Source organism: Callospermophilus lateralis, unplaced genomic scaffold (assembly GCF_048772815.1).
Source record: "Callospermophilus lateralis isolate mCalLat2 unplaced genomic scaffold, mCalLat2.hap1 Scaffold_952, whole genome shotgun sequence".
Classification (NCBI taxonomy): domain Eukaryota; kingdom Metazoa; phylum Chordata; class Mammalia; order Rodentia; family Sciuridae; genus Callospermophilus; species Callospermophilus lateralis.
In genome coordinates this window covers 321479-330042 of record NW_027517689.1, presented here as the reverse complement: position 1 = coordinate 330042, position 8564 = coordinate 321479, and the positions used below count along the sequence as shown (strand labels likewise).

The 8564-nt window shown below is 38.8% G+C and overlaps 1 pseudogene; it reads right to left on the bottom strand.

The window, feature by feature from the left end:
- Window positions 1-6852: 6852 nt before the first annotated feature.
- On the bottom strand, window positions 6853-8192 carry LOC143641306 (eukaryotic translation initiation factor 5 pseudogene; annotated as a pseudogene).
- Between the last annotated feature and the right edge of the window lie 372 nt (window positions 8193-8564).

Sequence of the window (8564 nt, the reverse complement as noted above, 5' to 3'; positions counted from 1 at the left end):
AGAGGATGGCGAGAGACTTCATCCATAATGAATGCTCTTTTGGCCATTTTGGTTTTGGATGCCCACATGGCATCTTTCTTTACAACCATGAGCTGCTGAGAATTTAAGCCACCGCCTCACACAGGTCCAACAGGCTGATTCAGACACATCCCTTTTGAAATCAATTACTCAAACAGGGACAGGTGATGCCCATTCATTTCCATTAGAGAACTGTTTTATTCAGGCTTCACAAAGGGGTGGCCTTAGGCAAAGACCTTCCTGACATTCAGTGCTATAGAACAACAGGTAAGCAAAAAGCCCAAAGCAGGGTTTCTCCACTGCGACTTTTCTGGTCACACTGATGTCTGAGTTTCCTGAGATTCTCGCCATTCCCTTCAGCTATCCAGTACATGGCCATGTCACAGAGCTTGGAGGGGGTACATATCTTGGTCACAAAACCATGAGCCTATTCTGGAGAGTGGCCAGAATTCAGAAAGAAAACAGAAACTTAGGAAGGTAGCAGGTCTTGCCCATCAATAAGGCAAGCCTCCGTCGTTTCATAAATTGGGCAGGATGAGTGTTGGTAAGCTTTTTCCTAGACAGAACACATCCATTGATGCATTTTCTATTGTAATGTCTACAACCACGGACACAGTGGGATACACAGACATAGAAACACTCGCCTTGTCAAATGACTTACTAGAAACAGACCATTCCAAACAAAAGAAACCGCTTTTCCTACCTATTCTCAGAACATGAGACAAAACCACAAACCCACACTCATTCCCATAAAGGCACCTTCTTCCCTCAAGTAGGTCTGTGACTATCTGGAGTCTCCTCTGCCTGGTTGGCCATACTTTGTTCCCAAGAAATGGCCTGTTTGTTCTCAAATCTGGACTCCTTGGCCCACTCTGTGAAGTTATCAGGAGCCAGTGGTAAGCCACTACCTGCTTTCTCAGGAAAGACCCCTCTTCAGAATTTTCCTGGCATTTGGTCATCCTCACATCTGTAGGTACCAAGAAAGCCTGACTCTCTCCATGGTAAATCCAAAAGAAGTGAGACCTCTGTTACTGTTACTGGCCTGGCTCTGGTGCCTGGTTTCCGGGATCCCAAGTTCAGAGAGTTCCATCACCAAAGAAGTGAAGTAGGTCACTTCCCTCATGAACTGAATGAGCTCACAGCCTTGGCAACCACTTTGTCCTAACAATTTCTTCCTTGGGTCCCATGAAATGGAGGCTGCCACTACTTTCTCTGACACTTTCACAAGTTTGAATGGTATATCAACCATAGGTACCAGGGGAAAGATCTCCACACGGGCCTGGTTTGGTCCATTTGCTCTACATTAAAAAGAGAGAGGCTGATTCAGACTCATTCCTTCATCCTGACCAGGTTGTTTGCCATGGAAAATGACTTTTGCTCTCTCGGGTCCTTCATAGCAGTCTACATCTTCTTCAGGGATTATTTCTGCATGGATCTTTGAGATTCTCAGCAAGTGGAAGATCTCCTACATTCCTGTATTGTAAGACCAAGTCTGTCCCTGCACTGCTGTAAAGTTAGATTGAGGGAACAGTGAATGGTTAATAACATGTTCGATTTGGGTTAGGAATCATTCTGCAAGATGAATAATGGTATAGGGAAACTGTGATATATAGAATATATAGGTGAAATATAAGTATGGAAACAGAAATATAGGGAAGATTTGAAGCCAAGTAGGGCATTGGGGCCTTGAGTGGGATACTTAGCTTTTAATTATATTCTGCACAGATGTCTCAGATAAATCTATATACAATGAAATAGGATCTTGTACCTTGGATGATGGAATAACAAGCAGAACATCCAGTCAAAATGTGATAGTCCGTAGGATTAGCAGGATAATCATTAGGTTTAGAAAGAAGAGTGAGTATAGAATTTGTACCAAAAGTTCTTTTTTTTAAATTAATTTTTATTGTAGGTTGTTCAAAACATTACATAGTTTTTGATATATCATATTTCACACTTTGATTCAAGTGGGATATGAGCTCCAATTTTTACCCCATATACAGATTGCAGAATCACATCAGTTGCACAACCATTGATTTACATATTGCCATTCTGGTGTCTGTTATATTCTGCTGCCTTTCCTATCCTCTACTATTCCCCCTCCCCCCTCCCCTCCCCTCTTCTCTCTCTACTCCCTCTACTGTAATTCATTTCTCCCCCTTATATTTTTCCTCCTTTCCCCTCACTTCCTCTTGTATGTAATTTTGTATACCCCTGAGGGTCTCCTTCCATTTACATGCAATTTCCCTTCTCTCTCCCTTTCCCTCCCATCTCTCATCCCTGTTTAATGTTAATCTTCTTCTCATGCTCTTCATCCCTACTCTGTTCTTAGTTACTCTCCTTATATCAAAGAAGACATTTGCCATTTGTTTTTAAGGGATTGGCTAGCTTCACTTAGCATAATCTGCTCTACTGCCATCCATTTCCCTTCAAATTCTATGATTTTGTCATTTCTTAATGCAGAGTAAAACTCCATTGTGTATAAATGCCACATTTTTTTTATCCATTCGTCTATTGAAGGGCATATAGGTTGGTTCCACAGTCTTGTTATTGTGAATTGTGCTGCAATGAACATGGATGTAGCAGTGTCCCTATAGTGTGCTCTTTTTAGTCTTTAGGGAATAGACTGAGTAGGGGAATAGCTGGATCAAACGGTGGTTCCACTCTGAGATTTCCACGAAATCTCCATACTGCTTTCCAAATTGGCCGCAACAATTTGCAGTCCCACCAGCAATGTACAAGAGTACCCTTTTCCCCAAATCCTTGCCAGCACTTGTTGTTGTTTGACTTCCTAATGGCTGCCAATCTTACTGGAGTGAGATGGTATCTTAGGGTGGTTTTGATTTGCATTTCTCTGACTGCTGGAGACGGTGAGCATTTTTTCATATACTTGTTCATTGATTGTATGTCCTCCTCTGAGAAATTTCTGTTCAGCTCTTGGCCCATTTGTTCATTGGGTTATTTGTTATCTCATTGTCTAATTTTTTTAGTTCTTTGTATATTCTGGATATTAGGGCTCTGTCTGAAGTGTGAGGAGTAGAGATTTGTTCCCAGGATGTAGGCTTCCTATTTACCTCTCTTACTGTTTCTCTTGCTGAGAAAAAACTTATTAGTTTGAGTAAGTCCCATTTGTTGATTCTAGTTATTAACTGTGATTCTAGTTATTAACTGTTGTGCTGTGGGTGTCCTATTGAGGAATTTGGAGCCCGACCCCAAAGTATGTAGATCATACCCAACTTTTTCTTCTATCAGACGCCATGTCTCTGATTTGATATCAAGTTCCTTGATCCATTTTGAGATAACTTTTGTGCATGGCGAGAGAAAGGGATTCAGTTTCATTTTGTTGCATATGGATTTCCAGTTTTCCCAAAACCATTTGTTGAAGATGCTATCCTTCCTCCATTGCATGCTTTAGCCACTTTATCGAATATAAGATAGTTGTAGTTTTGTGGATTGGCTTCTGTGTCCTCTATTCTGTACCATTGGTCCACCCGCCTGTTTTGGTACCAGTACCTTGCTGTTTTTGTTACTATTGCTCTGTAGTATAGTTTGAAGTCTGGTATAGCTATACCGCCTGATTCACACTTCCTGCTTAGCTTTTTTTTTTTTTTTTTTTTTGCTATTCTGGGTCTTTTATTTTTCCATATGAATTTCATGATTGCTTTCTCTAATTCTACAAGAAATGCCGTTGGGATTTTGATTGGCATTGCATTAAACCTTTAGAGAACTTGGTAATATCGCCATTTTGATGATGTTAGTTCTACCTATCCATGAACAGGGTATATTTTTCCATCTTCTAAGATCTTCTTCTATTTCTCTCTTTAGGGTTCTGTAGTTTTCATTGTATAAGTCTTTCACCTCTTTTGTTAGGTTGATTCCCAAGTATTTTATTTTTTTTTTTGAGGATATTGTGAATGGGGTGGTTGTCCTCATTTCCATTTCAGAGGATTTGTCGCTGATATACAGGAATGCCTTTGATTTATGCGTGTTGATTTTATACCCTGCCACTTTGCTGAATTCATTTATTAGCTCTAATAGTTTCTTTGTAGACCCTATTGGGTCTGCTAGGTATAGAATCATGTCATCTGCAAATAGTGATAATTTGAGTTCTTCTTTTCCTATTTTTATGCCTTTAATTTCTTTCTTCTGTCTAATTGCTCTGGCCAGTGATTTGAGAACTATGTTGAACAGACGTTGTGAGAGAGGGCATCCCTGTCTTGTTCCAGATTTTAGAGGGAATGCCTTCAGTTTTTCTCCATTCAGAATGATGGTAGCCTGAGGCTTAGCATAGATTGCTTTTACAATATTGAGGTATGTTCCTGTTATCCCTAGTTTTTCTAGAGTTTTGAACATAAAGGGATGCTGTACTTTGTTGAATGCTTTTTCTGCATCTATCGAGATGATCATATGGTTCTTATTTTTAAGCCTGTTGATGTGGTGAATAACATTTGTTGATTTCCGTATATTGAACCAACATTGCATCCCAGGGATAAATCCTACCTGATCATGGTGCACAATTTTTTTGATATGTTTTTGTTTCTGGTTCGCCAGAAGTTTATTGAGGATTTTTGCATCTAGGTTCATTAGAGATATTGGTCTGTAGTTTTCTTTCTTTGAAGTGTCTTTGTCTGTTTTAGGAATCAGGGTGATTTTGGCCTCATAGAATGAATTTGGAAGTTCTCCCTCTTTTTCTATTTTCTGAAATAGCTTGAAAAGTATTGGTATTAGTTCCTCTTTAGGCTGTATACCCATCCGGTCCTGGGCTTTTCTTAGTTGGTAGTCTTTTGATGGTTTCTTCTATTTCCTCAATTGATATTGGTCTGTTTAGGTTGTCAATATCCTCCTGACTCAATCTGGGCAAATCATATGACTTAAGAAATTTATTGATGCCTTCACTATCTTCTATTTTATTGGAGTATAAGGATTCAAAATAATTTCTCATAATCTTCTGTATTTCTGAATTGTCTGTTGTGATATTGCCTTTTTCATCCCGTATGCTAGTAATTTGAGTGCTCTCTCTTCTTCTCTTCGTTAGCGTGGCTAAGGGTCTGTCGATTTTATTTATTTTTTCAAAGAACCAACTTTTAGTTTTGTCAATTTTTTCAATTGTTTCTTTTGTTTCGATTTCATTAATTTCAGCTCTGATTTTAATTATTTCTTGTCTTCTACTTCCTTTGCTGTTGTTTTGCTCTTCTTTTTCTAGGATTTTGAGTTGAATATTAGATCATTTATTTGTTGGTTTTTTTCTTTTTTTAAGGAATGAACTCCAAGCAATATATTTTCCTCTTAGAACCGCTTTCAATGTGTCCCATAGATTCCGATATGTTGTGTCTGTGTTTTCATTTATCTCTATGAATTTTTTAATTTACTCCTTGATGTCTTCTATAACCCATTGATCATCCAGTAACCTATTGTTCATTCTCCAAGTGATGCATGATTTTTCCTTCCTTCTTTTATCGTTGATTTTCAATTTCATTCCATTATGATCAGATAAGATGCATGGTATTATCTCTACTCCTTTATATTGTCTAAGAGTTGCCCTGTGACATAATATATGATCTATTTTTGAGAAGGATCCATGTGCTGCTGAGAAAAAAGTGTAACTGCTTGATCTTGGGTGGTATATTCTATATATGTCAATTAAGTCTAGGATATTAATTATGTTATTGAGTTCTATAGTTTCCTTATTCAACTTTTGTTTGGAAGATGTGTCCAGTGGTGAGAAAGGTGTGTAGAAATATGCCTTTAACTTGTTCCTTTTTTAAATAAGACTTTTTTTGGGGGGGGGGGAATCCAGTTTGAAATATAGCAACACTTTTTTGGCAAGGCAATAACCAAAATCTAAAACAGCATAAGCTACATGTCCAAATGTAAATGGCATTGAATAAACCTAAATATATTTTTTTCTTTTTTGGGGGGGTGCATGACATACTGAACACAAGATAGAATGTCTCAACATTTTGAAATTATAATTTAAACCTTAAGGGTAAAAGCTGAAAAACTGCTGAGTTCTTGTTAGATATTAAATGCACCTTTCCCTGTTTCCCCCAAATAAAATGAGAATTTATTATTTAATCACACCTCAAAGTTTGAGTTTTCTCTTGGTACAAAGCAACCACTACATACACATTAAAATACTTATTTGTTAATTTAATAATTTTTCCCTGGCTCATCCAACGTGCAATGCACATGACTCCAAAGACTAAAATTTGGGGCTAGTGTACATGAACTGAAAAATCACAACTCCAAACTTCAAAACTAGTTCTTAAAATTATTTATAGAACACTCAGATTATTTTTATTTCTCAACAAGATGTTGCACTGTCATTTGATTATCAGTCTACCTCAGCACAAAAAAATTACAGATGCCAATTTGAGGGACTAAAAAAATTCAAAAGTACTAGATTTAACAGCTCAGTAAGATCATTACAAACAAGTTTGTTTACATTCTGCTGAAAACCCCTGAATGGTCTCAGCACCTAACAAAATCTACCAGGCTCCAAGGACCATATCAGGTTAAATGATGGCACCACTTTTTAAAAGGAGCCAATTACTTTAGCTAAGTCATTCAGAGCCAAAAATCTGAAATGACCAAACTCAAATCTTTATTTTTATAACTGTATAAATGTGATCCAAATGTGTCCACCACTAGTTTTTCCAAAAGAAACATGCTATAAATAAGCAAACTACATTTGCTCACTGATGTGTGTATGGACTTCCTAGATGTCTCATTGGGCTAATTACAGACCACTCACAGTAATATATTTTTAGTATTAAAGTGATGTTAAGCCATTTTAGCTTTTAAGCATACATGTTGCACTTCTGGCTCATAATGGAGAAAAATTTGCAGCATTACACTGTTAAGCTAGGTTGCATCCATTCTTTTAAATGGCGTCAATATCAATGTCATCATCCTTGTTGTCAGACTTCACAGTTTCAACTTTCGGTACACTGGCAGTCTTTGAGTACACCACCTCAATGTTCTCATCTTCATCTTCTTCTTCACCACCAGAAGATTCTTCCTCTGCTTCCTTCAACCACTTTATAAATGGTTGTGCTTTGACACGAATCTCTTTGGCAAGTTCTTTTGAAACATATTTCTTAGAGGACTTTTCCAACCAGCTGATGATGACCTCCTCTTCTAAAAGGTCTGCGTCATACATTTCCTTCAAGATATGTGGAATCTTAGAGAGGAGCTGAGCTTGATGCATTGCCACCACACACTCCAAACCATGAAGAAGGTACCGTTGAGCTTTTTTGTTATTGTGACAAAATCATAAGAAATGGCACCTGTATTTCTTAATCTGTTCTCTAATTTTCTCATTAAAAAGAACTTCAGTTAGAACAAGAGGGCCCATGGCTTTTACATCCAGCCTTTCTGCTTCTGCGACAATTTCTTTGTCTGATGAGTCAATGATACCCTCTTCTTTTTTTCTTAACAAAATCAAAGAGAATATTGACAGGCTCTTCTACAGTTCTTTCCAAATCATCACTGAGTGTCAGAACTTTTGCATGGTCACTAATTTCATCCATTCTACGCCTCTGAGCTTCTTCAGTTGAATTCTCTCCCCAATCATCATCCTCCTCTTCTTCCACAGCATGTGGAGGAGGACTGATTTCACTTGGTGGTGGTGGTGGTGGTGTCTCACTGCTGGATACAGAACCATTTTCCTTGTCTTTGCCCTTTCTATTTTTCTTTTCCTTTTCTTTCTTTCCTGGACCACTGTCACTCTTCTCAGGTGGGTTTTTGAGAATAAATGTGCAGAGTTTATGATGTGTGTCAAGCATGCCTCGGTAGCCACAGGCTTTACAAGAATTACCTATTGTTTGCTTCTTTGGATTGACATGCAGTTCTGTTTCAGGATTCTCACACTCAGGACAGAGAACAAATTTTTTAATGAATCCATCCAACATGTCTTGCAGCTTATTCGCCTCATGAGATCCATTGACAATGTAACGGTCATTCTTAACATCAAACTGGGTCTGTGCTCCCAGCTCACAACCAAAATATTTGGTGGGATACGTTGGAGGCCGATTAAGCGCCTTTGCAAAGTCAACCATGTTGACTATAACTGTCTTGATTCCAATTCCTTTGCCCTCAACCTTGGCAATCAAATGGGGCATGTTGTAGCGATAGAACTGGTCTGACACGCTGCGGTTGACGTTGACAGACATTTTTGCTTATTAGTGGCTCTATCAATAAGATGAAGAGATCTTTGATTGCAACTTTTTGGTATCTTCTGTCTGGAGAAGTAGGGATGACATAAACGACTGCAAGAGTTCTCGGTCTCTGACATGAAAAAATTTTCGCCTCTGAGGCTGTAAGCTCCTTACTTGTACGCTATGTTTCCCCAATACAGGTACCAATGGCTGCACTACAGCTCGTTTTCGTCAAATAAAGACATAAACCCAATGCGGCTCACCCGGAACTGGGAGGAAGAGGCGCTGGAAACCGGGTCCGGAGCGGCGGGGCGGGCAAGCGGAGGGCGGCCAGGCAGGTGCCGCCGCTGAGCAGCAGGAAGGGCTGTCCCAGCGACGTCCATGTCC